At 39.5% G+C, this 25,000-nt stretch overlaps 1 long non-coding RNA gene across 2 annotated transcripts in view; it reads left to right on the top strand.

The window, feature by feature from the left end:
- The first annotated feature begins 9,847 nt into the window (after positions 1–9,847).
- Positions 9,848–25,000, top strand: part of LOC137146260 (uncharacterized) — a 114,237-nt gene continuing 99,084 nt past the window's right edge. The window contains exon 1 of one of the 2 annotated variants that reach the window (XR_010917880.1): positions 9,848–10,117. This is a non-coding gene — a long non-coding RNA (uncharacterized lncRNA). Of the gene's footprint in view, positions 10,118–12,362; positions 12,408–25,000 lie in introns of those variants that run through there. The other variant, XR_010917881.1, reaches the window with a different exon arrangement.

The following is a 25,000-nucleotide window of genomic DNA, read 5'->3' on the forward strand; positions in this document are numbered from 1 at the left end:
TGATTCAACTCAGTTATAAAAATCATGCCCTTTCCAGGGTATATTCTGTTGGAAGTAGCACTTTATTTATAAAGCCCATGAACCAGAGGGTTACTTTAACTTTAATGGCTCTTTTCCTACCAGCATGCCCTAAACATCCACTGGAAGGTTGTAGATTCAAGTTCTGAGCCCTGCTTCATGGTGCAAAGGAGAATAAGAACTGACCTACACTTTTACAGAAACTTTGAGCTAATCATGAATCATTATCACACTTGTCTGAATTTCCTATCTGCAGCCTAGAGTGGAATTGTCACAATACCATCAGAGTGACTGTTCTTATTGTATTTCTGATTCAACTACAAGCAAAAAATACTGAAAATTTTGTGAGACAACCTATTAAGAGATGTACAGCCCACTCTTGCAAACTAGAGAGGCTGAACATTTCTGATATAATTCTGTCTAAACTTTCCAGTAATAATGTGAACCAAGCCTTTTGAGGTTCATGTATTATTAGTGTATAGGCCTGTTTTCATTCCTCTAATATAGTACTAAGTTACAGTACTTAACTAAGACTTAAGACTATTCCATTAACAACATGTCAAAGTTTTCTGGAAGCCCATAAATTGGCAAACTTTCTTACTTCAGCCCAAACACTGATAAAAGCCCTAGCTATTGTTGACCCTCTGACATGTGATATGGACTGTGACTATAATTTATAGGATACCACCCTGGATACGTTGAATGGATAATTCTACTAGTTAAAGGCATCACCATCTGAAGGTGAGAATGAAATTGCTTCAAGACTGTTTATGTAGATTATTTTTTTGATACCAGCAGATATTATCACATAAAACAGATTCTTTTTTATAATTTCTTCTATACAATTAATTGCATATACTGTGTATCACAAAGTGCTTTGCAAAAAAACTATGCAATATAAACCAAAAAAACACAACTGGAGCATAACCTTTGATGATATTCAAATTAGTAATAAGTGCTGTATCTACAAAGAAACTTTGGTACTCCAGTTTCAAGTGGTTTAGGCTGTATGGGCCTTTCTCTGATCTCACATCATTCACTTCACTGGGATTTCTCCTGATTTTCACTTGTGTAAGTGAAAATAAGTACTTATGATGTAGGGAGAAATATATTTGCTCCATAATGTTGTCCTTCCATAATGTTGGCAGTGAATAGATTTTTGTCAAGATTTAGGAATTATCTCAATAAATTGTAAAAAGTATAAAATATTAGCAGGTAGTGAACTATGTGGGACAATGTAATACTATATAAATAAGGAGTTTGATTTTAAAATCAAGGTTTTCGTTTGATCAGCTGCCCCTGCAGATAGGTGAAATATACAGTTTTTTATCATCGTATCATTAGGAGCTGGCAAATGGTATTTGCCAAAACTGGTCCAAGACATATACGGACAAGTTGGACAATAAGGAATATCACTAACAATGATCCCAGTCCTGTATTGCAAAATGCTACCCTGGAGAACTACTCCATTCATGTCCCACTGATTTCATGGACAAACTATTATGCAAACAATCCTGCAACATACTGAGCATTCTGGACCTGATCCAGGCAAGCATCAAAGCATGTGGTAGCTTTTGCAGGAGCCTGACCTAGATTGAGTTCAATTGCCACAAAATGAGAGATCTGTATAAAGCTATCACAGGTAGCAATAGATATTTTTGTAAGTAGTCATTCATTCAATGAAGTATAATACTATGCCGTTCCTAAGAGTAAATGTCAAGACAACAATAACTGAAAATGTCCTATTTTAAATATCTGAATGAGTAACTTTTATTAATGAATTCTCATCTCCCACAAAAATGGCATAAAATCCTGTGTTGCAAACATCCCCGTTTTAATTTTTTTTTTGTGGGGGGAGGGAAGTAGTAAAGAAGAGAAAAGAAAAAGGCAGTTTCCATAAACAAAACACTATTATTTCACTACATAAATCTTTATTTTATTTTTATTAAAATGCCAAATTTTCTTTGAGAACATAGCCAATATCTGCCTTAACAAACCAATACTTTAGGTTAGAAGGTAATAATGTCATTTTTTAAACAAAGAAAACTGTTTTGAAAGTGAATGTTTAATGGAGTTGATGTCCAGTGAAACATGAGCTATGGAACTAGGCTCTGTGTGTGGTCACAGGGGTAATCCTGTTGAAGGCAAAGGGACTACTCATATGCTTGAAGGCAAGCATTTGCTCATGTGTTTTGTTGTATTGGAGCTCTACAGTTTTTACCTCTGCCATTCTATAAGTTTCGATGAGGTTTTCATAGATGAAGCTTCAACAGATGAAGACTTCTCATACAAGAGACTATGTAGTACTGTGGAACATCGTAACCCCTCCAGTTTATTTATTTATTTGTATTCATATTTTATTAAGAAATACCCAACATAATAGTTAATTTTAAAAAGTGACATTTGTTCTTAGGAATGGCACAGTATCATACTTCATTGAATGAATGACTACTTACAAAAATATCTATTATACTTGTGATAGCTTTATACGGAGCTCTCATTTTGTGGCAACTCAACTCAACCTAGGCCAGGCTCCTGCAAAAGCTACCCACATGCTTTGATGCTTGCCTCGATCAGGTCCAGAATGCTCAGTATGTTACAGGATTGCTTCGACAAATAACAGTTGATGGAATAACTGCAGGTGTTTGAACAGTAGTATGATCCCATCGGGACTATAGGTCCCAAATGCTCTCAGGCACATGGACTAGCTCAGTCACCTCTTCCTTTCTTGTGGGCATCTTATAAAAGTCTCTTTATCCACAGAAAGAGTAAACTGTCAGCACCCTACATAAAACAGCAGGAAGTATCTCTTGCCTATTGTTTTCAACCATTTTACCACAAATCGGAACTCTTCTTGCTTCTGTAACTGCAACTCCACCACCATTTTGTGCTCTCCTCTCCCTCTATTCTTCCTCTGCTCTCTGTGTTATGCCAGCGCTTCTCACCCTTTGAGGGTTTTTTTATTATTCATAACATTTTATGCCCCACTACACATATAGAAGAGCTTCCCATTCAACTGCAACCAATCTGTCTTCCTCAATTCCTATAAACCAACTTTTTTTTAGAAAAGCAGTCCAGCTTCCATGACCATATCCCTCCTTTATTGTACAGTACCTCCTTGTATACATTTGGTTCCTTTAGACTGTAATCTCTTGGGAGCAGGAACCTGGTACTTGTTGGCCACAGTTCACGTATTGTACAGCAGTATATACTGATGGTTCATTATAAAAAATAATCAGATCCTGCTGTTCCTGGGTGATATCAGGTGACAGAGACATTCAGTACTGGAGGCTAAATTCCCCCACAGTTTCTGCATCTGTGGAATTAAGCCCTACTTTTCCACCACACCCCCTTTCTTTAGGACACACTCTCTCACCTGAAACAGCAAGATTGCCATATATAACAATTACGGTATTGAAAACAATTACCAGGAATTTATACTCATTAGGTTCATGAAATTCTCAGCATCTTAACATGGAGCAAGATTTTCAGGCTGACTGAATATTCAACTAGCTGTGGAGAAAACTTTAAAGGAGACCAAAGTCATTGGGCTCTTCTCTGGATGACAGGTCTATTTTTTTGTCAACCGGAAAGGCATGTATATGCCATGCATTCACCTCTCTCTCTCCCCTGCTGTTGATGGCAAGGTGGAACCAAATGTCTGGCATACACATCCTTTCCCCCGCTGGATTCAGGTATAAAACTTTCTGACAAGGAATAGCAGTAAAGGGACCAAAGCAAGCCCTGAGGATGAACTTAAGGCCCGTGAAATCTCGAGCTTGCCAAGATAGCTTTTAAACTTTTTTTTTTTGGTTTTAATTTACATGGAAAAAAATGGATGGGCTGCTGGGCTCATCTGTCACACCATCTGTGGTTGCCTAGCAGAGTTACTCCAGCCTTGAGTTGGAGTAGCTCCCATTTGCAGCTGAACTGCAGTTGGTGAATTTATTAATAACATCTCTCATCTATACAGCATCTTTCATCTTTGAGGATCCCAAAGCGCTTATTAAAGTATCAGGTTGAGTACTGAGGACTGTGAGAGAAAGAGGAGGAGGAGATGTCCCTCCCTCCTGACCCGTGGCTCCAGAACTTTTAGTGGTGAGGGTGAGTGCTCATGGCCAAATTTGTTGCTGTCTTCCATCCTTTCCGACCCTGGCTCTGTACGAGGGTGTGTCCTTCTGAGTTTTTAGGCAATCCAGGAGTAGATTTGTTCCTGAAAAGAGCCCAAATGTAGAGCTGTGTTTGTTTTATTTGTATTATATTTATTACTAACACAGTTAGTGAACATCAGCTTGTAAAGCTCTTTCTACACTTCTTTTTTTTTTAAAGAAGACAGCAACTAACAACAAAAAACAACTGAGATCAGCTGGCATTCAGGAGAATTAAAAAAATGGGGACATAAAACATGTGGAGTAATCAGTAGTTTTCAGTCAAATGGCATTTAAATGCTGCACTGATGCATAACCTGCCCTACTGTTTCGTTAGGTGGGAGGACAGGTGATATGTCAGCTGAGCTGTGCCATGTAACTACAGTAGAAGGGCTGAGTTAATGACAGACACAAGGGTTTGGATGAATGTTAACATACTGCTATTTCCATGCTGAGATGAAGTAGCTGGGCCTGGATTTATCATTAAAAGAGACCCAAGAGGCTCTCACTGAGCCAGCTGCTAGGGTCCTAAAACATATGTCACACCCTTCAGCTGTTCATCAGTACAAAAGGCTTCCATCTTACAGCACTTGACCTTGTTAGCCTCAGAGGTGTCAGTGATATTTTCAACAGAGAGACAGGTCTAGTATGAACATTAGAATCTGTGAAGGAAAATGTGTATTAAAAGTAAAAGGACAAATAAATCCCAGACTTTATGTAAGGTATTTTATTTCTGTTGATCAGGGTTTGCACAGTGAGTATACCGGTGGTCATATACAGCAGTCCAGTAGAAGGTGAAGAAGAAAAGGGGGAAGGAAAGGAAAAAACCTCAGGAAAATGTACAAAAATGAACTCAGTTTCAAGTAAATTAGCTGACCAAATTTTCAAATCTCCACTCATTTTTTACTCAATGCTTAGTCTCACTGATTTCATCTTGAGTTTTGTCTGAGTAAGGACTTAAGAAATTGGTCCAATGCAATTAATACAATAATTCCAAGCATCCGTTATAAAGTCATGTTTTCTTTTACAATAGCACCACAACATTTGCAGTCTACTAGCATCACTACACTACAGTGGGTGTGCCTTAGTCCACTGGGATACCAGTGCTCACCACTGACAAAGACCACATCCTCTCAGGTCCACCTAAGGGCATCCTTGCAATCACCTCACTCTTCCTAAGTAGTAGGGGCATGCTCCAGCTGTCCTTACCCCCTAGCAGAGGGACACACTCCCACATTTAGCCCTATTCCACTTCTTCCAAATTTTCCTGTACAAGGGCATGGACAAAGGCCCCCACCTGGTGTTGAAAGGGAGTTGGGGGAGGAGGGAGCGAATCTCCCGTAATTGGATTTGCACACTAAAGAAGAGGGTGATCTATATAAAATATTAAAAATTTCCCCTACCAATAAAAAGGACAGTGTGTTTTTCCAGCAGCATTCACTAACAACACGAAGATATTAGCTAATATAAACATTACAAAAAATACAAAACAAAACACTCCACTGCACATCCTGGGGAGAGGATGAGAGAACAAACACATGACAGATGTTAGCCACATTGCTTAATGAACTACTGGAAGGCACGCAGATACTACTGTGATGAGTGCAGCATAAGAACCTATATAGAATAGAATAGAAGAATTGGGTCACAAAAATAATGGGATTGGCCTAAAAATCACGGGAATTTAAAAAATAATATTTTGGGGTTCTTATGGTGCTTGTATGGTCTTTAGACGTCACATTTTCAAGCTTTTCTCCTCAACCACAAGGGCTAGAAACGTCTTTTTAAATGAAAGCTGAGATTCTTACCTAACCTACATGATTCCAGAATCTAGGGCTTTTAGAAAAGAAACAAATATAATTAAAGTTGGCAACAATGTTTAGGAACCGAAAGAGACAATGATTCTAGCACTCCCACTAGTATTGCAATAGAGATGAATGCACACCTAATGTTATATCTACACTGGAGCTGGAGGTGTAATTTTGAGGACACAAACCTGCACTAATTCTAGTCGAGTTAGTGTGCTAAAAATAGAAGTGTAGCCATGATGGCAGGACCAGAGGAAAGGGCTAGGAGCCCCAGTATAGTCCCCCAGAGACCCTAGGTAAATACTCAGGTCAGCTAACCCCTCCCATTACTCACACTGCTGTGGTTACTCTTTTGATTTTAGTGCACTGGCTTGATCAGAGCAAGCAGGGGTATGTTTATTTGAGCTGGAAATGTCACCTTCCTATTCCAAAGAAGACACATCCTCAGAAGCTTCCAGACACCACACTACCAGTGGCTGTGGTTGGTACCATGGTTGGCTCAGATATATGGGCAATAGTACCGTTTTTTGAACATTACGTACTAGGACTGAGGTTCCATTATGGTTTTTTTTATTCCTTAAAGTGAAAGCAGGTTATAATTTTGCAGAAGCATGAAACTAATGTGAGCTTCACTTTTATAGGTAATGCAGAAAGAACACAGAACCCTTGGGGGGGGACGGGTAAGTTAATGTTCCTCTCTATATTTTGCACACACAAAACTGATTAAATGACATGTGTAAAATCTGACAAGTAAACGAGCTTCTTCTTAATGATTCTCACCACAGTGAGCATTGAAAATGGCTCTCCTACATACAATATATATTAAATAACAGCTGGTATCTCATAGTATTATTGAGATCAGTCCTGAAAGGTGCTGAGGACCCAGAACTCCCACTGACCTTGATGGTTGTGGGTGCTCAGTACCTCAGAACTACTCAGCAGGGTAAAGCATATTGAGAGATTTGTTGTCTCTGCAAATTGCAATTTAGTGAGTGTGAGTATGTTAAAGCCTTCAAATTTTTAGATATAAGAAAGGTGCAGGGAAAAAATAAACTAACTGGAACGAGGAAGTATGGTGCCTCTTATATAAATACTCATATTCATACAGTACTTGCACAGAGTATGCTGCATCAATAAATTAAAATAGTACATCAGAAAATTAAGTTGCAGTCGTAAAATTCATACATTTAACATACAGGAGTTTCTTCTTTAAAATATTTGTATGGTATGAAAAAAAATGTAGGGCCCTATAGTCACTTGTAGTAATTGCTGAATTACTTCCAGTAGTTTATGATATTTTGCTGAAAGGGTGGTTGTTAAAATAAAACTACTTATAGTCACAAATATATTGTAAGTAGTTATACCATATGTCAATATTTCTACATGTGGAAAACACTTCAGAACTAAAAGATCATTGTAATTTTATTTACTGGAGAGCAAAGGTTTAAGCCAGGTGGAAGGAAAGAGAAAGTCAGGAAAACAAGGGTGAAGAATTGAAAAGTTAAGTGGTGAGAGAGTAAGATTGCATACAAAAATAGAGATTGGTGATTTTAAAAGCCAGCTAGTTAAATTAAAGGCTAAAAATGCATTTAGCACATTTACTTTAGATGCTTAGGGAAAAAATTGATTGCAGAGAGATTATAAGGTGCCCGTGTTTGCTAGGAAAAATCTCCTCTCATTCCCACTACCTCTAAGGTCCCAGTTCAGTAAAGCACAAGCACATGCTTAAATTGGTCCCTTCCATGGGACTTATATGTTTAAATGTAACCATGTTTTAAGTGCTTTGCTGAATTGGGGCCTAGAAGCCCTTTAACTGCATTCAGGGGCTGAGATGGACATAATGGGTATCCCTGCCCCTCAAAGATGTCAGGCAGTAGAGAGTTTAGAGGCCACTGGGCCATTAGAAAACAGCTAAGGGTAAGTGATAGAATTACCCAAAGAAAGCAAAGAGACAGAGGGGGGAGACAGAAAGAGAAAGTGGGGAGACAAAAAGAAGGAAGAAAAGAGAGGAATACAGGGAAGAGGAAGCCAGGATTGGTGACACTGGAAGTGGCCAGGTACCTAATGCCGGTATTCTTTTCCTCATAGGAGATACACCATTGTGGAATTAGTAAAGTGTCAACATAACCCAGCTAAATAAAGAGATGATCTGTCTGCTTCCTATGCCACCAGACCTGGCAGGTGGATGGGCTCCTGGGTTCCTTCTTTCCAGTGTTGCTCTTTCTTCCTCCGTTCTCTTCTCACACCTCAGTCTTCCTCTTTCCTTCCTGTTCTCCACCTCTCTCTCCCTCTTCCACTTCCTTTCTTTGGCTAACTCCCTCATTCCCCTTTTGCTTCTCCCCACTGCCCCTGAAAACAGGTGGGGAAGGGGAGGGAGAACCCATGAGTCCATTCCTTCTGCCCGGAATCCAGCCAGAAGCAGCTGAGGAAACAGGTAGGCTCAGACCCACAAAAGAACTGATACATTGCAGCACTCAACATCACAATGCCTAACTCTGAGGCATTTAGAAAATCACTGGAATCCAAAGCCTCCCTTGGGCACCCAGCTCCCTCTACCCTGAATGCAGAGATGGGATCCAGAAAAACCAGCACACAAAGCCTAACCTAGCCAATAGCAGATGCCCGTGGGAAAGGTGTGTCCTAAGCCCCACCCCTGTCTGGGATTTTTTTGCTTTGGGATCCTCAGCTGGAAATCTTCTCCTGAAGTTGGGCACTTAAACCCTGCATTGCTTTTTTTTTTTTTGGGTGGGGGGTGGGAAATGCTAGAAGCAGAGGCTTATTTGTAACTTTTAGCCCCGTGGCTAGAGCACTTGCCTGGGCTCTAGCCATGGAGAGACCACAGTTCCATTCCCCCCTCCCACTTCTCTGCCAGAGGGAAAGAAAGGATTTGAGCAGGGGGGCCTCCCAACCATCAGGAGAGTGCTCTAACAAGTGATCTATGGGGTAGTCTGATGGGTGGCTTCCTTGAGCTCTCCTATTGAAGCTGTTCCACGGGGGATAAATAATGAGTGGTGGCGGCAGAAGGACCTGGGTTCTTCTACTTCCCACGTGGGTACCCTAACCACTGCACTACAAAATCTCTCTCTCAATGACTGTTCCTGTGTGGTACATATATATAGGAAGAGACAGTCCCTGCCCTAAAGCACTCACTGGTTTTATTTTACTTTCTTCCTACTACTCATGAGAGAATTTAAATCAGGTAATAATTTAGATCTTTGGTGAGTATTTAGGGCCTTATCCCAAGAGGTGCTAAGCACCTTTGACTGGCCAAGTGACTAGGATAGGCTTACAAAATGACATCTCAGTGAAGGTAGAATACCTGTACTCTTCAACTACATTAACAAGAGAAACAAAATAAACATGCAATTGCAAAAATCCACAACACACCCAAAGGGACCAGTTCTTGAATATTAACCTTTTATTCAGTCGTTGTGTTTGCTACTGCTGCTGCTGCTGCTGCTGCTGCTGTTATTATTATTAGAACCTCAATTCCCCTACCTACTCTGTTTGGAAATCCTGTCTGAGACAAGTCCCAGATTTTTGCCCCAGGCCTCTTAGAGTATAATACCCACACTACCTCAGCTCTGACTGACTGATTATTGATACACCTGTGACCTCTTAGAGTAGCCACAGCTGAGTTCAGAGGAGATCTAAAAGTAGCCTGCTGTTAGGAAATAGCTAACAGAGACATTTGCATCAAACTAGAGGGGGTGGGGAACCTACTGATTTTCTCTTTTATCTCATTGGGAGATAGTAGTAGACTCTCTCAACTGGAGTAGCTTTGTTGTACCACTCAATCAATAAATTAGATTACTTAAATAGGGAAAAGAAAATGATTTTTTTGCTTTCTTCTTGGGAAGGGTTGAAAAGATAGGGTGCTATAGCAATATAGTAAAAATGAAAAGAAATGAAAATTATTTTCATTAAATGTCTTATAGTAATCTGTATTGTAACTGTGTATACCCCAACACAGCAGAGTTCAGCTACTCTAGCTTCTCCTCCTCCTTTACCCCAACTTCATGCACACCTCTCCATGGGTTTGCTGTGGGGTTGGAGATGGTGGGAGTTTCCTGGGTTCCTTTGGTGTCTTTCCCACTTTCTTTTCCAAGCCTACAAAGAAGCTCAGCAAGTAGTTAAGCATAGGTAAGGCATGTTTTAATACATGCTGTTTACTGTGCTTGGAAACTCTCCTTTATCATGCCTCAAGGTATGTGTGGGTAAGAGATAGATGGATATAAGGCTCTCATGTCTCTTGCTTCCTGGGGAATTTGTTGGCTAAGGGATGGAATGCCAACTTCTTTGTGGGCATAGAGGGAGGGGGGAAGATCTGCTGCTTACCCTGAATTTTAATTCATGGATATTTTTCTGCGTAGCTTGTAATTATGTGCCTTGGAGAGGGGGAGGACTGGAGCTCCTGTTCTCCTCCTTCAGGAACTCTGCTCAGAGCTATCACTGAACAAAAAATAAAACTGCAGAGGGGTCAGAAAATGGAAGGAATTTCTATTCTCTGCCTACCCGCTCCCACCATGTATTAGACTCCCATGCTTAGGGTAAGTAAAAAGACATAAACAGGAGGAAATGACCGAAAAGCAGTATTAGAAGTGAGTCTTTGAACACTATGCTCTTAGCCATAAATTCCTTGATATATATCTGTAGAACCTACTGCTAGTATCCTTTTCTTTGTAGGAGATACACCCTTATGGGGAAGCAGTGGAGGCTCACCATTCTTGCATTGATAAATTCGGAGTACGCTTTACAGCACATAAAAGCCATGCCCATTTTCTCCCATATCATTTCACCTAATTTCTGTGTCTTTACTCTTCATCAGGGGATTCATGAGACTCCTATTATGGATGAAAAAGAGTAGCCAGACCAACCACTCCCAAATTTGCACATTTTCTGTTTGCCTGTCTTCATGCACATACAAAAGATGGTCCTCTTTTGGACCCATTTTTCCACTGGCTGATTTAGCAGTCACACTTTGTTATTCCCTCTCCAGTGTCTAATGCTGTCTGTTACAGTGTCTAATTATTGCCTTTGTAATTCACTTATTGAGCTTCCTTTATTTATTAGCTTTACCTAGGAATCCTTTGTGTTGTTTTGTTTTTAGAATCCCTCATTCAAGCAGATCCTTGATATGTTTATTTTGCTGCCTCTTCCTATTCCACACCCAAAACTATATGCATGGAACCAGAATCAGCTGTAAGAGCTCATTTCTGCCTCTGTTCAAACACAGTAGAGCCTCAAGGCTACCATAACTTGTTCCCATGTGTCTATGGCTTCAAGGGGCCATTCTGGCAGCTAGAGTAGCAGTGCTTCAGCCATGTGACCATTCACTTAGTAGTATCTGACACACCAAATTCTGTGAAGAGTGAGGCATAGCTGCTACCCTAGTGCTATCCTACCCAAGGAATACCTCTACACTAAGGAAATTCCTTAAGGCCAGCTTTGTGGTCCCTTTATGCTAGTAGAGTTGGTGCAGGTACTAGAGCCCGTAGTATAGTGCTGAATTAGGTGCATAGTATTTATTATCTTCTGCTGTTACTTTCTCTGTGCATTTTGGTAGGTGAGACGTACCAATTTCTCCCCCAGTTTTTCAGATATCTTCTCTCTATGTTTTTGGCCATCTAAACAAAGCTTCAGAGATATAACTTTGCCTTATTCTCTGACTTCCTGCTTCTTGTGTGTATTTTATTAAAACCCCTCTTTATCTTGGCACCTACATGCTGACACAGCACCAGTTTTCTTACCTAATTTTATAAACTGTTCAGCTGTGCCATTATTCATTGTTTTCTTTTAATTATGTATTCTTGTTAACCTCTTTCTCCATTCAAATTTCCAGATTGTGATTGACATGCAGTACTAATTAAGGCATATAATTTATGACACTGGAGCTTGAAATTAATAAGTGACAATACAATTACATGGTTTGCCTAATTATCCTTCAATAATATAAAGATTGACAATTGCTGCAGCATTCAAAGTTAAAAGTGCTCATAAGCAGACAATACAGCTGAATGTAATCATCAGTGTATCTAAAGTAAACAGACCCATTGCAAGGGGCAGACTATTTGGGGAAATATTACTTTTGTTGTCATTTTCTTTTTTATTAAATGAGTAAGTCTAGGTAAATGATACTCAGACCTCAATGATTCAGGAGCCAAATTAGCAATCACCATTATCCAAAAGGGCCACAGTAGTGTGAATTTGTTTCATTTACTAGTTTATATATAAATTAGTCTCACAGAAGGATGACTGACCAAGTATTATTTTATCAACTACAATTGGTTAATAACAGAGTAAAAGCATCCTAACTGGTTAATAGCTTAGATTGGTTAATAATTAAATCAGACTGTTTTAATGTCATGTGCTGCAAAGAGCTGCACTAAAGAGATTCAGCTTGTGAACCTCAGTCTGAGGATCACTGGTCAAGGTATTTGAGTCAACTTCCAAGATAATTTTCCATTACTTGTATTTCCAAATAACTTCTTTAGAGGAAAATTATAAATTTAAAATGTGTTTTAGTCATTCCTTTATCAGGCTGCAGAATACCAGTACCTATAGCAACACTTTCATTTTGGGTACCACCAATATTTCTGCAAGTTCTTTTATACAATACTACTTCACTATAGTCACCCAAAGTCCCATAACTTGATATACTTACACCATGGGAACCATCAACTCCTTTTTCAATATTAGGAGTCCTGCTCTTTCAAACACTGAAAGATGTGAGTGTAACATTATGCATGTGAGTAAATGTGTGCAGGACCCAGACCTTGAAATTCAGTCTCAATAACCCTCTGAAATTTTCAAGTGTAAACTTCTTTCTACAAGGCCCAAAGACCTCATTTGGTCACTCAAATCAGCAGTAAGGCCCATATAATAGGTAATTACGTGCATATCAGTTGACTTTTTTGATGTGCAAAATTTGGACAACATTTTCTTGAAAACTAGGTTCTGCAGATTTATCTTAAAATCAAAAACACACCTTTGACCTTTGTGTTTATTGAAAAACTCTTAAAGGAAAACTGTTGTAGCTACTTCTACTCTAAATTGCTAAATACTTACTCTGAAGCAGAGTAACATTGAAGATGTAACTACTTCAGCCAAATTCTTTAGTAGAATTTTGTAGTATAAACAAAGTATCTGCAAACTAGGAAACTCTAAATTGTTAAATCTAGAGAGGAAAACAAATCAAAGACTTTAAAGTGAATATTCAGAAATAAAGCAAAATATTGAGATACTTGCCCAACAAGTCCCCTTGGGCATTCTCATGTGGTTAAAGTTAAGCATGTTTAAATACTTTGCTGAATCTGGGCCTCCTAAAAACATTCCTGCTGAAGCTCTGGCCCTGTATCTCTGCCTCCAGATCCATATATCCTTAGGACACATGATGTAGATAGTTGCCTATATTAAATATTTCTAGTTCTTTAAAAAACATTTCCTCTTATGTAGGATAGTTAAGGTAAAGTAATAATCTCATTTTGGAAAATAAAGCACTCTGGTCTGTAGCTAATTTTGGTACCAATTACTAAACTGGGGGGCAGAAAGGAAGGGGAGGAGTAGGTTGGTCATACTGGATGAGTACCAACTTCATATCCAGAGGGGAAAACAAGTTAAGTATAATGTGTCTGCTCTAGAGCAACAGGCTAGTGAGAGTGGAGGAGTACTAAGAAGTGGAAGTTTTTGGAGGACTGCCTGGTGCCAGTGAGATTTGATAATCTTATAGTGTTGAATATGAGAGGGAGTTGGAATGTTCTTTTGGTCTGTGTCTGGTAAGTAAGGAGCAGGATGTTGCAGCTGAGTCATTTAAAGCGGTCTTTTGTTAGGCAGGTAACAGCTACTGTACTGAGAATGCAGTTTTTACATTATTGACAGCAAAAGGCGCTATCATCAACACACACACACCTGGAGTGCCATTGAAGGGGTCACATGAGCAGGTTCCTTTGCTGGATTTGGGCTTCAGGTAGCAATATAAGAAACTGTTTTACAAATGTAAAAATGAGGTCAGTATTACCAACCACAAGCATTCAAAACTCATGAGTCGGAGCCCTAAAAATGAAATTTCAAAAAATAATATGGAGTTTATTTGCTTTCTAGTATTGGGCCTTTAGAGTCCTCATTTTCAAGCTTTCCTCTGCAACCGTGAAGGGTATTTTATTTATTAAACAAAAGCCGAGATTCACAGCAAGGCTCCAGGGACAGAGGCTTTAAGGAAAATACCAAATGTCATGAGAACCTAATAACATTGTGAGAACTGGCATAATTGCTACTACAGCTCAACAGTATATACATATGGTGATAATATCAGGTATATTAGAATGAATTTTCAAAACTGAACTTTTAGAAATACTTGTCAACATTTTCAGAATATTCATCCCTACTTGTGAATGGTGCTAGTGTCTGCTGAGTGAAAAGTGTAGTTTAACCCTATAGTATGAAAACCCACAAAGAATGTGAAAACATTGGTGAGACAAGAAGTTGTAAGGGAAGGTCCGTTGTTAAACAACTAAACCCTTTTCTATTTATGGTTCAATACATTGTAAATACTCATTGACCTTACTGACATTTTCCAATGTTTTAGGGTGGGGGGGCTTTACACAAGTTTCCAACAAATATCACTGTTTGGGTGTATCTATCTTTGCCTTCTTTTTTTTTTTTTTTTTTTTTTTTAAATATGAAACGTTGGAAACTCAGAACAAAACAAAATACCTTGAGGTTTTAATTTGGTCTGAGGCTTTTTCCCTTAACACTTTTTTTCTGTAGAATATTTTTTCCCTCATTCTTACAAATGAAAATGTTTAAAAATCGACTAATGACTAAGATGACCACTCAATTAGAATAAGAAGGAATCACAAAAAAATGTGCAGAACTAATAGGCAGCAGTGGCTACTGCTGATGATGTTTGTTTGTTTTTAAGACATAAAAATAGTTTGCCAATTTTAAAGAACCAGAAAACTTGGGGGAGGAGGGGAAATGGACAACTTTTGCCAAAAAAAAAAAAAAAAGTTTTGGGGGTAGAGGTGGTGGGGATGGAGCCTGATTTGGACTGGGGAAGGGAATTTTATATTTAAAAAAAAAAATAAAAAAGCCACACACAACCTTCAACCAGACCTTATCTGTACTCATCAGATTAGTTTCTTTAAAACAGGCAGTTGACCAGAAGTTGATTTTTGGGGGCCCACCGCATTGAGTGAATACACTGAATAGTTGAAGTAGCTGTGAATAACACTGCACATCTCAATAAATAATTCTTGATTTTATTGTCATTTCACTGCAGTGGTTAAGGAAGGGACACTTAGTTAAAACAAATGCAGATCGATTCGTCTTGAGAAATTGTCAAGCAACGTTCTTCAACGTTGTGTGCCTGGGCACGATGATCAATAATGTGTAGAATGTTCTCCTGCATTCTCATTTGCAAATGTGCCTCTCTTTGGAGTGGAGGCTGTTGTTTACAAAGTGGCATGTTGTAACTATGGGAGTTCTTTTTTCCTTTCCTTTTTTGTTCTCTGTGGGTACAAAATAAATATCAACATGCAAGATGTGAATGGTCATGTGCATAGCCCTTTTTTTGTAATAGAAATAGCACAAATCGATAAAGCCCTGAAGAAGAAGGTAACGGCTGTAAGCAGCCTTGTACTGAGGCTGTAATCCTGATGAATAATGTTGCTGTCATAACAGCAGGGATAATTTAATGCTGACACTTAGCAGCATGATAAATAGCTTGTCAGACATAGGCAGTGACAGAGTCAAGTGAAACTGCCCATGACAAGTTCTGAAATATTAATCTTCTACTAGACTGTGACTGTGCTGTAGGGGTAGCAGTGTGTAGAAGACTGGGAGGGGAGACACTTTGTAATATAAACAAATGTGCTTTTGGAACAAAATGTTTTTATTGCTTAGAGATCATTCCATTTACAAGTGCTACTATTGATATTTCTTTTGCATATTGCTTCCAGCATTTATGCTGCTACAACTGTGGGTTACAATCCTCCTGTGAACAAACCTGATTTCCTGCCATGTTGTAATGGCAAGGGTTGGGTTGTATTTTTTTCTTTTTAACTGAAACTTCATTTTTTCCCCCTTTCTCCCCAATTTTTTTTCCCCAGGATATGCAGGATCTATGCTGTGGAGGTCAAGGAAGCAACACAGCAGAGTTTAATTTAGGAGCTTGCTTCTCCAGCAGAAAGAGGCTTGGAATTCCCAAGAGTATTGTGATGGGATGGGGGTTGAAGTATACACCAGTTACCCAAACACAGCTATGTGTTTAGATGTAACTTGCTTAATTATAGTACTGTGTAATTCCTAGTACTGCCTGTTCTTTCAGAGAGATGGAATAGCCCTGATCTTGCCCTGGGAATTGTGGCACAGACACCTGCACTCCATACTGGGTCCCACTAAGATCAATAGGGCGCATCATGCATGCAGGGGCAGTGCTAGCAGATTCCGATGCTAGAGCAGGGCCTCCATCAATAAAGACCTGATAGGTCAAAATGAGCATGCTCTTAATGAAGATAATGGCAGGGTACCTCAGGTAATAAGGCTTGGAACCTGGTACAAGTCTGACACAATGCTTACAATTCTGGCACTTTGCTGATATTGGCAATGAGCCAGTAGCGGGAAATTTTTCTAAAATTTCCCGGCATGGACAGTAGCTATGACTGTAATGCAGAAGGTGGCTACTTTTGAGTGCAATGATAATCACTGCATGGTGTATTTGGTGACCTATACAAATTAACTTAGAGTGTAAATCCTTTGGGACAGAGAAAGCCTTTTATTCTGTTTGTACAGTGCCTAGCATAATGGGGGCCCAACTGCAGCCTTTAGGCACTACTGTAATTGTAAATTGGATGGCAGATGGAATATAAACAGAGAGCACAGATTTTCCATGAAAGCACAAGTCTACAGTACATGATTGTTCTTTAATTAATGTAACTTGGTTGTAACATGGATGACTCCACACAGAGTTCACATACACAGCGACCTCCCAATTCCTAATTGTGGGGTGAACATGTTTCATGCCTGATGGCGAGCAAGGCACAAATGTGAAGCTGCAATGTAGTTGTCCTTCAGTATAGATGGGAATGTCTAATCATGGGCGTGTGACTGGGATGCTCAATTATCCTGTGTCCCAGGTCTCAATGTGAAAGAAGATTCCCTATTTGAAGTGCCCCGTTATAGGTAGTGCTCTGAAACTGAGTTTGAGAATCACTTCAGCCCTCTTCTGCCAGCCATCCTATAAGGCATTACAGCACATACAACTAAGAAGTGAAAGGACATTTTCACTAGCAGTGGTCGATGCATAAGTGTCTATGCGTATTCATTTGCCAAATTCTTGTGAATGCCTGTGCCAGCTGCTACCTGCAGCTACTTACCCAAAATGGAGAAGTCCAGTGAAATGTTGAATCTCTAAGCAAGATCTGAAATGATGAGATTATTTGGGTAAATCTAGCATAGCTAAAAGAATATATCAGCAGATTTCTCCAAGACTCTGCATATGATAGGTGTGACAGTTAGTGCTGAGGGTGGAGAGGGGACCCAAGATCACTAAGGCTGGTATAGTGAAGTGAAAAGACTATAGAGAGTGGGCTAGCAAAAGTCAAGTTCATGTCTACAAAGAATTAGACTAAATTCTCGGTGCACTGCAAATCTCCAACCAGTTGCATGAGACTCCAATTAGGAAAGCCTCCCAGTTCAGAAAAGAATTTAAGCACAATCTTAAATCCCATTTTAAGCATATTTTTAAGTGTGTCCCTGAATAGGGGGTATAGTGAGCTATGTATCATAACTGAGTTACACTAAACATGGTTCTATCTACAAGGAAAATGGAGACCAAATTCTCCTCCTACTACTGTTCTTGGAAGTTACATGATGGGGCTAAAGGAAATTCTGCACAAAATGGCAGAATAATGGCTATTGGAGACTTAAATTAGATATTAATTAATAGATGAATGTTTTCTATGTAAAACTTCATTATTTCTTTTTTAGAAGTGTTGCTTTTAAGAAGCCTGTTTTGTGCATGTGGTTTTAGAAAAGCATTACAGGTCATTTTTGACAATTTTCTTTAATTAGGCTGTTCAGGCCCAAAACATAAAGGGCTGTCTATAGCTTTTGTAAATCCATATATCTATCTATCTGATAGCTGGAGCTGTTGATTAAACTTCCGATAGAAACTGGTTTTATTTTGCTTTCTATGGTTTTTAATTTTTGGGGAGGTTTATATGCTTTTATACTATGACTTTAATACAGATTTTTAAGGACTACTTAAAGTTGCTTCAAACATTTTTACATAGAAAAATCAATAGTATAGGATCTTTAAAACAAACATATAAAACTGTACCATACAAATCTGTAGCTTGAATACTTTCTGGTGACAAGATAAACTGTGAAAATGAAGCTCAAGTAGCTAATATGTATTTTCAGGATCTTTCAGGATCTCTTTCAGGACACTGACATTGTCCATACTGTGTTTTTATTATTCTAATAATTTGGAATAACTGATAAATTTGAGAAAATTGTAATCTGTTCCCACACAATTTACTAAGAAAAAGGCTAAGTTCTTCAAACATATGTGCTATGAACTGTTTCTTCAGATGTAGTAAAAGTTCAGAATAACCTCAGCTCAGTGCTCATTATCCAATCTGCTGTCCTTTAAAATGTTATATTTATCAGAAAGTAAAACCTTTTTCATTTTTGCTTTCCCAAAGCTGAAATACTGCAGCCTTTAGTCAGGAGTCTATTGCCTTTTAGTTTGTGGATGCTGGTAGAAAACAGCATTAGTCCTTGAAAAGCTGTCACAGCTGAAATTATAAAAACAAGCAAACTAGTTAGATTAAGTGAGTATCTGTTCCTGAGCCACAAAGTGGGGAGAGACCCAATCAAGGTTTGGTTTTGTTGTTTAATAGCATTTACTAAATTCTGGGGACCGTCTTTTATTATACCGCCAACTCTAAAAGCATCCCTCTCAAAAGCAAATTTGGTGTCATGTGAATTTAGACCATTGTGTCTCTTCTTTTTAAAGACCATATTACAAGATGATATGAGAGATAAATAAGTAGGTATTAAGTATAGTTAGAAAAGCATTAGAAGAATTTTTTGTTGCCTTGATTACCAAACAGTCTGTTCTACAAGCGGTTGACAAGCTTTACATGGGGTTTATTAGAATATATCTTGAGACCAGACTTGGGAATATTGAAAAACATTTGAAGTGATCCAGTGATAAAGTAGGAACATGCCAATGACATTTGAGAAGTTTTGTAACCTAAAAGATCTTTAAAGCTGGAAAAGACACAAACATAGTGGAGCACCTAAACTTTACTTCAGGGTGCTCTAATTGGCAAGGATTTTGTTGTTGTTGTTTTGTAAGCTCAGTCCCCTAGATCTCCGACAGTGCCTGGTCCTGTGTAACTCCTGAGGTTATGGGGTGGTCCCCATCCTTCCCATTGCATACTTAGGCCTGGACTACATGTAGTTTTAAACTGATTTTTAACTCCTTCAGTTAGGGGTGTGATGTTTTATTAATCAAAATAGTTAAATCAGTGCAACCACCTAATGTGAATGGATGGAGTTATATCAGTAAAGGTTATTCCTGTAAATTTGGAGGAATGAGCTGCACTGATATAAGCACCTTGATACTGGATATAGTAGTTGTACCAATTGAATTATATGGGTTTGAAACCAATATAGTTAAAACAGTACAGACATAATGTGGAGGAGCTCTTGAGAATATTGCAGTTTAGGAGATGCCTGCCCTGTAGAATTTCTTAGGGATTTAGTTTCTAATAAAGTTACGGGTGGCCATAGACCTTACTGGGAAAAGTGGTTTATTTCATGCTTTTAAAATATTATATTATAAAGGAGTACTCAATAAGCAGTGAAGATGTTTGGTCAGATAATATGGAATTGTTTTAGTTTCCTGACTGGATCAGAGTACAGGCAATTTCAGCATGAATACGTGTGTGTATTTGGGAGGAAGTGCAATTGTAAAATAGTGATGATGGTGTTCCATTGCATGTTGAGATACATATGCCTTTAAAGTCAGAAGCTGACAAACTGGGGGGGAAGGAGAGGAGAGAGAAATGACTTGTCAGATGTTTTCCATGTGAAGACTAGTGGTAGCAGCAAAAATGGTCTGAATCTCTGACTTTTTTAATTGTATTATGCTCATGTTGTTACCATTGACTTACAGTGTTTGGAAAGCTAGCGCAAAAATGCTGCAGAAAGTAATATTGCAAAATAAGTCTCTGTATTTATAATTGATGAATAATGTAACGCTCAAGTTAGCTAAAACTGTTAAAAGAAGATGCTGCTGAATTATTAAGGGTTATCTGGAGATCCTAGTCAGTAATGAGTTATTAATATAGAATAGTAGCAGCCATATTTTATAATTAAACACTGAAACTCCATTTCCGTAAGTATTGGTGTCAGTATCTGAACGATCACTTAGATCACCTCTGACTGAAAATGAAAGCTGCTGTCTGCCATCAATCAAAACTTCCCATTCATTAACTAATTGAAGAAAAAATAACATCACTTTTGCCCATGATACAGTATTTTGCAATCAGTTGTACTCCAGCAGTGTGTCCACTTCAGCATTGCTTCATGGTTATTTTAATGATAGTTGGTAGTTTTGCTTAGTGGATCTCATTTATCTTTGTGTACTGCTCTATGTTATGGAGGCTGGATGTGTAATACCCTGGAACTATGCAGCCATTACCTTCCTGGGTACTTCTTTGTAAACAGCTTGATTAAATGAAATGTCATTAAGAATATTTCTGCTAGACTTCTCCTTTCTTGTGATGGTTTATTTTTTCTTGTCATTGCTTCTGAAAACATGTGCAATGACACTCTGTAAATAAGGAAATAAGCTTAGCTTGAAAAACTCAGAAAAGCTATTTAACGTAGGTCCGCCCCTCTGATCCTATCCGCATCGCCTCAGCTCAGCATTAATATGCTAATTGGACACTGCTGCAGAAAGGGCCCAATCCTGTGCTGTATCGCGTGTCCTTAAGTGAATGGGACCTGAGGGCCCAACAGAACCAAGGTGTAAATCTCTCCGATATTAGGTACACTACACAACAGGAGAAACTCCACTGAAGTCAATGTAGTTAGGAGTGTAAAACCATCGGTACTGGGCCCTTTATAATATAATGTATATGTACACTGTACATCTACAACATCTCTCCAGCATAGTTCAGAATACTTCAGTATAACACTAATCCTTCAGAGAATAAGCATGTAAATGCAACTTCCTGTATACAAGCGCAATGGCAGTATTTCAGTATGGAATCACTGGCAAACACTTTAGTCATATTCTATTTAATAACAAAACGTTGACAATATCGCAATTTCTTTCTGGATTTATAAAGCAAGCAGCTGTTTTTTTCCCCTTGTCTAAATAAAATTGTGGCCAGTGTGCATATCTCAGTGTAGTCTTGAAAGAATGCTGGGAAAAAGACATAGATGGTCTTTATAAGATAATAAATTTTCAGTTGGTTCACGTTGAAATGATTTGACAAGGACAGCATGTTTGTCCCTGGTTGGAAAGATTGGAACCTGCGTATAGAAACCTAAATTGATTTGATTCCCAACTCCCTTATCTTAAAATGTTTAGAAATAGGAAAAGTTTTTTATGATTTATTACTTGAAAGCCATAACATCTCTTGCTGACAAAATGCATTTTCAGTGCATACCTGTTAACCTCATGGTCTGCCAAGTTGTTCGAAATATAATTGTCATATAGAAATTTTATAACTCGGACAAGGAGCTTTTTATAAATGATCCATACTAGTGCATATTGTTAATTGATGTGCATCTTTCAGTGTCAGAGAAGAATATAAGTAAAAGAAGGGTTAACTTTTGTAGATTTGGATACTGTATTATTGTATGATGTAGTATAAGTATCATTGCATTTTGCTTCTACTGTTTTCAATTTGCATAGACCAAGTGTAAACACAGAAGTATTAGGCTCCAATATGCCAGTGAGTTCTAGGCAGGTGGACTCCAGCTCCCATATGGACTCTCACTGAGTTCATTGTGGTTCTTTGTGGACACAGGACTTTGCCTGCATAGACTTCATTCCAGAAATGTGGCCTTTGGCATCAGTCCTTCAGGTTGCTGGACGTTCTGGCCATGATCGAGCAAAGCAGCAATACACATGCATATCTTTAAATATGCACATGTTGGGTGCCCCCTGAGTCTCACTGAAGTCAACAGGGCTACTCACATAATTCAAGTTAGGCATGTGCATGAGTGTCTCTCTGAATGAGGGCCTGAGAACTCAGTACTTTGGAGGATCCTAGTTTAGACAAATGGTTCTCAAACATTTTGTATTGGTGACCCCTTTCACACAGCAAGCCTCTGAGTGTGACTTTCTGACCCCTATAGGCACCTGCCTTCGCCTCTGGCCCCTGCACTGTGCCCCCTTCACTCCTGGCCCCTGCACACACACCCCTCCTGCGCCCACTTGGGGAAACTGATCTGCATGCACAGAGTGACTGGTATTGCTGCTCACTCCCTCCTCGAATGCTGCTCCTCCACACCTCCTTATGGGGCAGTGAGGGGGGGAAACAAAGAGCAACATCAGGGCTTCCTGCATCCAGGTCATTTTCCTCACCTGGGCTGCGTAAGGGGAGGGCAGAGAGCAGCAGGTCCTCATGCTCACCTCACAGCACAGCCCAGGTTGGGAAAATGACTTGGATTCTGGGAGGCCAGGTGTTGCTCCTTCCCTCTTCCCCCTTCCCCCACAGCCCCTAGCAGGGAGCAGGGGACGAACATTAGGGGGTGAGTGAGCAGTATGTGTGTGGCTCTCAGCCCTGTGCCTCGCTGACAATAACCCCCCATATAACCACATTGTGACCTCCAGTTTGAAGAACCAATGCCTTAGACTGAGCCCAGCTGCTTTTTTTCAATAAGAATTCAAAATTTAAAAAAATGATGTGGCTGGACAATATATTTATGCAGAGAAATTTGACTTATTCCGCCTTTTCTTTCTCGGAATTCTGACTCTCTGAATTCTTGTTGGTTCACTGAACAATTTGGAACTTCTATGGGGACATGTTTTGGCTTCTGGGTTATTTGCAAACTCTTTATTTCAGCTGTCAGGGCCAGGGTATGGGCATACCTATTTATCCCCCTTTTGGGCTCACAGATTACTTCCTTGGAGTCCCAGAGGCCATTGACAACTGGGGTCTATAACAAGAGCTGACGGACTGCTCCGGTTTAGAGCTGGCGTGGGAGTAGCAGGCCTTTACATTGATCCTCTGGATCTACTAGGGTTAGATGGCAGGTTCCCTGGCCTTTACACAGGAGTACAAATCTCCTCTTCCTCCTCTCCATCCTTGACAGAATGCTGTGGGGAACTTCTTGCAAAGATGTCTATGGAAAAAATCAACTCCAGTAACTTTTCATGCAGAGAGCATGATCTGGCTGGCTGAGTTTTTTGCAAAAGTTTTGTCTATATGAAATGAAGGCCTGGTTCTGAGGTGCTTTCTTGGGCAAAACTCTCATTGAGTCAGTGGGGATTTTTGCCTGAGTTAGTACTTGAGGAATGTGATGTGTCCTGCAAGAGCGATATTTCTAATACTTATTGTGACAGGTGGGCAGTCATTTTAGGGCTGTAAACTCTCTTGGGATCAGAAAGCTCTTTCCCATAGAAACACAACCATAGCGATTTTTATCCTGAGGCCCACTGCTATGTGATGTGGCGTTTGCCCTAAATGATTCTGCTGTGGGTGTGTATACATGGGGCAGAGTTCCCCCTCAGTGGAATGGGCCATTCCCAAATGTCAGTAAATCCCCAAACTCTAGCCACTTCGCCTCTCACAGATACAGTTCTAGTGAAGAGTCTTCATGATGTCACACAAAAGGGGAGAAGGTGCTGCACAGAACCCGCTACCCCCCCATCACCCCTATGGAGAATACTGAGGAAAGTAATACAGGCCCAGAGTACAGTAACTCTTCTTCGGCACCCCTATGTGAAGAATGTCCCTTTTAATGAAGGCTCCACATGCAGCCATGGCCAAGGAATTGGGGATCATCAGGGGCCTGAGAGCCAGTGCAGACTCAAAAGGATGAGACTCGCATAGATGTCCCAGGGGCCCTGGGATCAGTTGGATTTAGGGATGAACCCATGCTCCCTTCCACATAGGAACAGATCTGGGGGAAGCTCCATGAGGCTATGCTAAGCAAACGTTTCTTCCTCCATCCCTCGGCCATCCCATAGAGTGCTATTCAATGTTTGCAACATGGAAAAAAAAATGGAGTGTGACCTGGAGAAATCTGCCGGAAAAAAGCCAGTGTACTACATATGCTAGTTTTTAAAAAAATCCAATGTTTTCCCCCACAGAAAACTGATGGTAAAAAAAGAAGTTACTAGTAGTAACTTATTATGGGCTAAAAGTACACCTCAGTGAGGTACAACATATAAAGGAGTGCCATCTGCAAATGGTGGGGATGTTAGCTTTATTTCAGGCCATAAGAGGCATGGAAAAGTTCACACGTCTCTGTATTCCACAGCCCCTTAACATAGATTCTGCCATACGTGAAGCAGTGTGGTGATCCACCTATTCCCCAGTGCTGGAGGGCTCATTGACTGTTCTAGTTTAAACATGGATGGCACAAGTTAGTCCTGTGTTTGAAGCATTTTATCTCTTCAGTTGGTATTTCTAGACACATCTCCTGCCAGTGAGTTAATAGTTAATATCGGTGCTGGGTGGCAAGATACATATTGGCTGTCACAGCTCACTTTGGGGGCAAGCTTTTGGGGTACATTTTTTGTGTATCTTAGCACTTTCTGCACATTTTAACTACAGAAAGGAGCATATGGTCCTTAGCCCTAAGAAGTCTTACTGCAGTTAACTAAGAGGAATAATCATGTAACATAGCAGCACTGACAACTACTATACTGTAGTTAAAGCTGTGACAATATTTCCATAGGAAACCCCAGTTTTCAGGTGTAAAAATTTATAGTCCTGATTGTCTTAAAAAAAAAAAACTTCTCTGGGTAAAAACCAGATACATATATAA

Source organism: Emydura macquarii, unplaced genomic scaffold (assembly GCF_026122565.2).
Source record: "Emydura macquarii macquarii isolate MOO-44397 ecotype Brisbane River unplaced genomic scaffold, CSIRO-AGI_Emac_v2 contig_431, whole genome shotgun sequence".
Taxonomy (NCBI): Eukaryota; Metazoa; Chordata; order Testudines; family Chelidae; genus Emydura; species Emydura macquarii.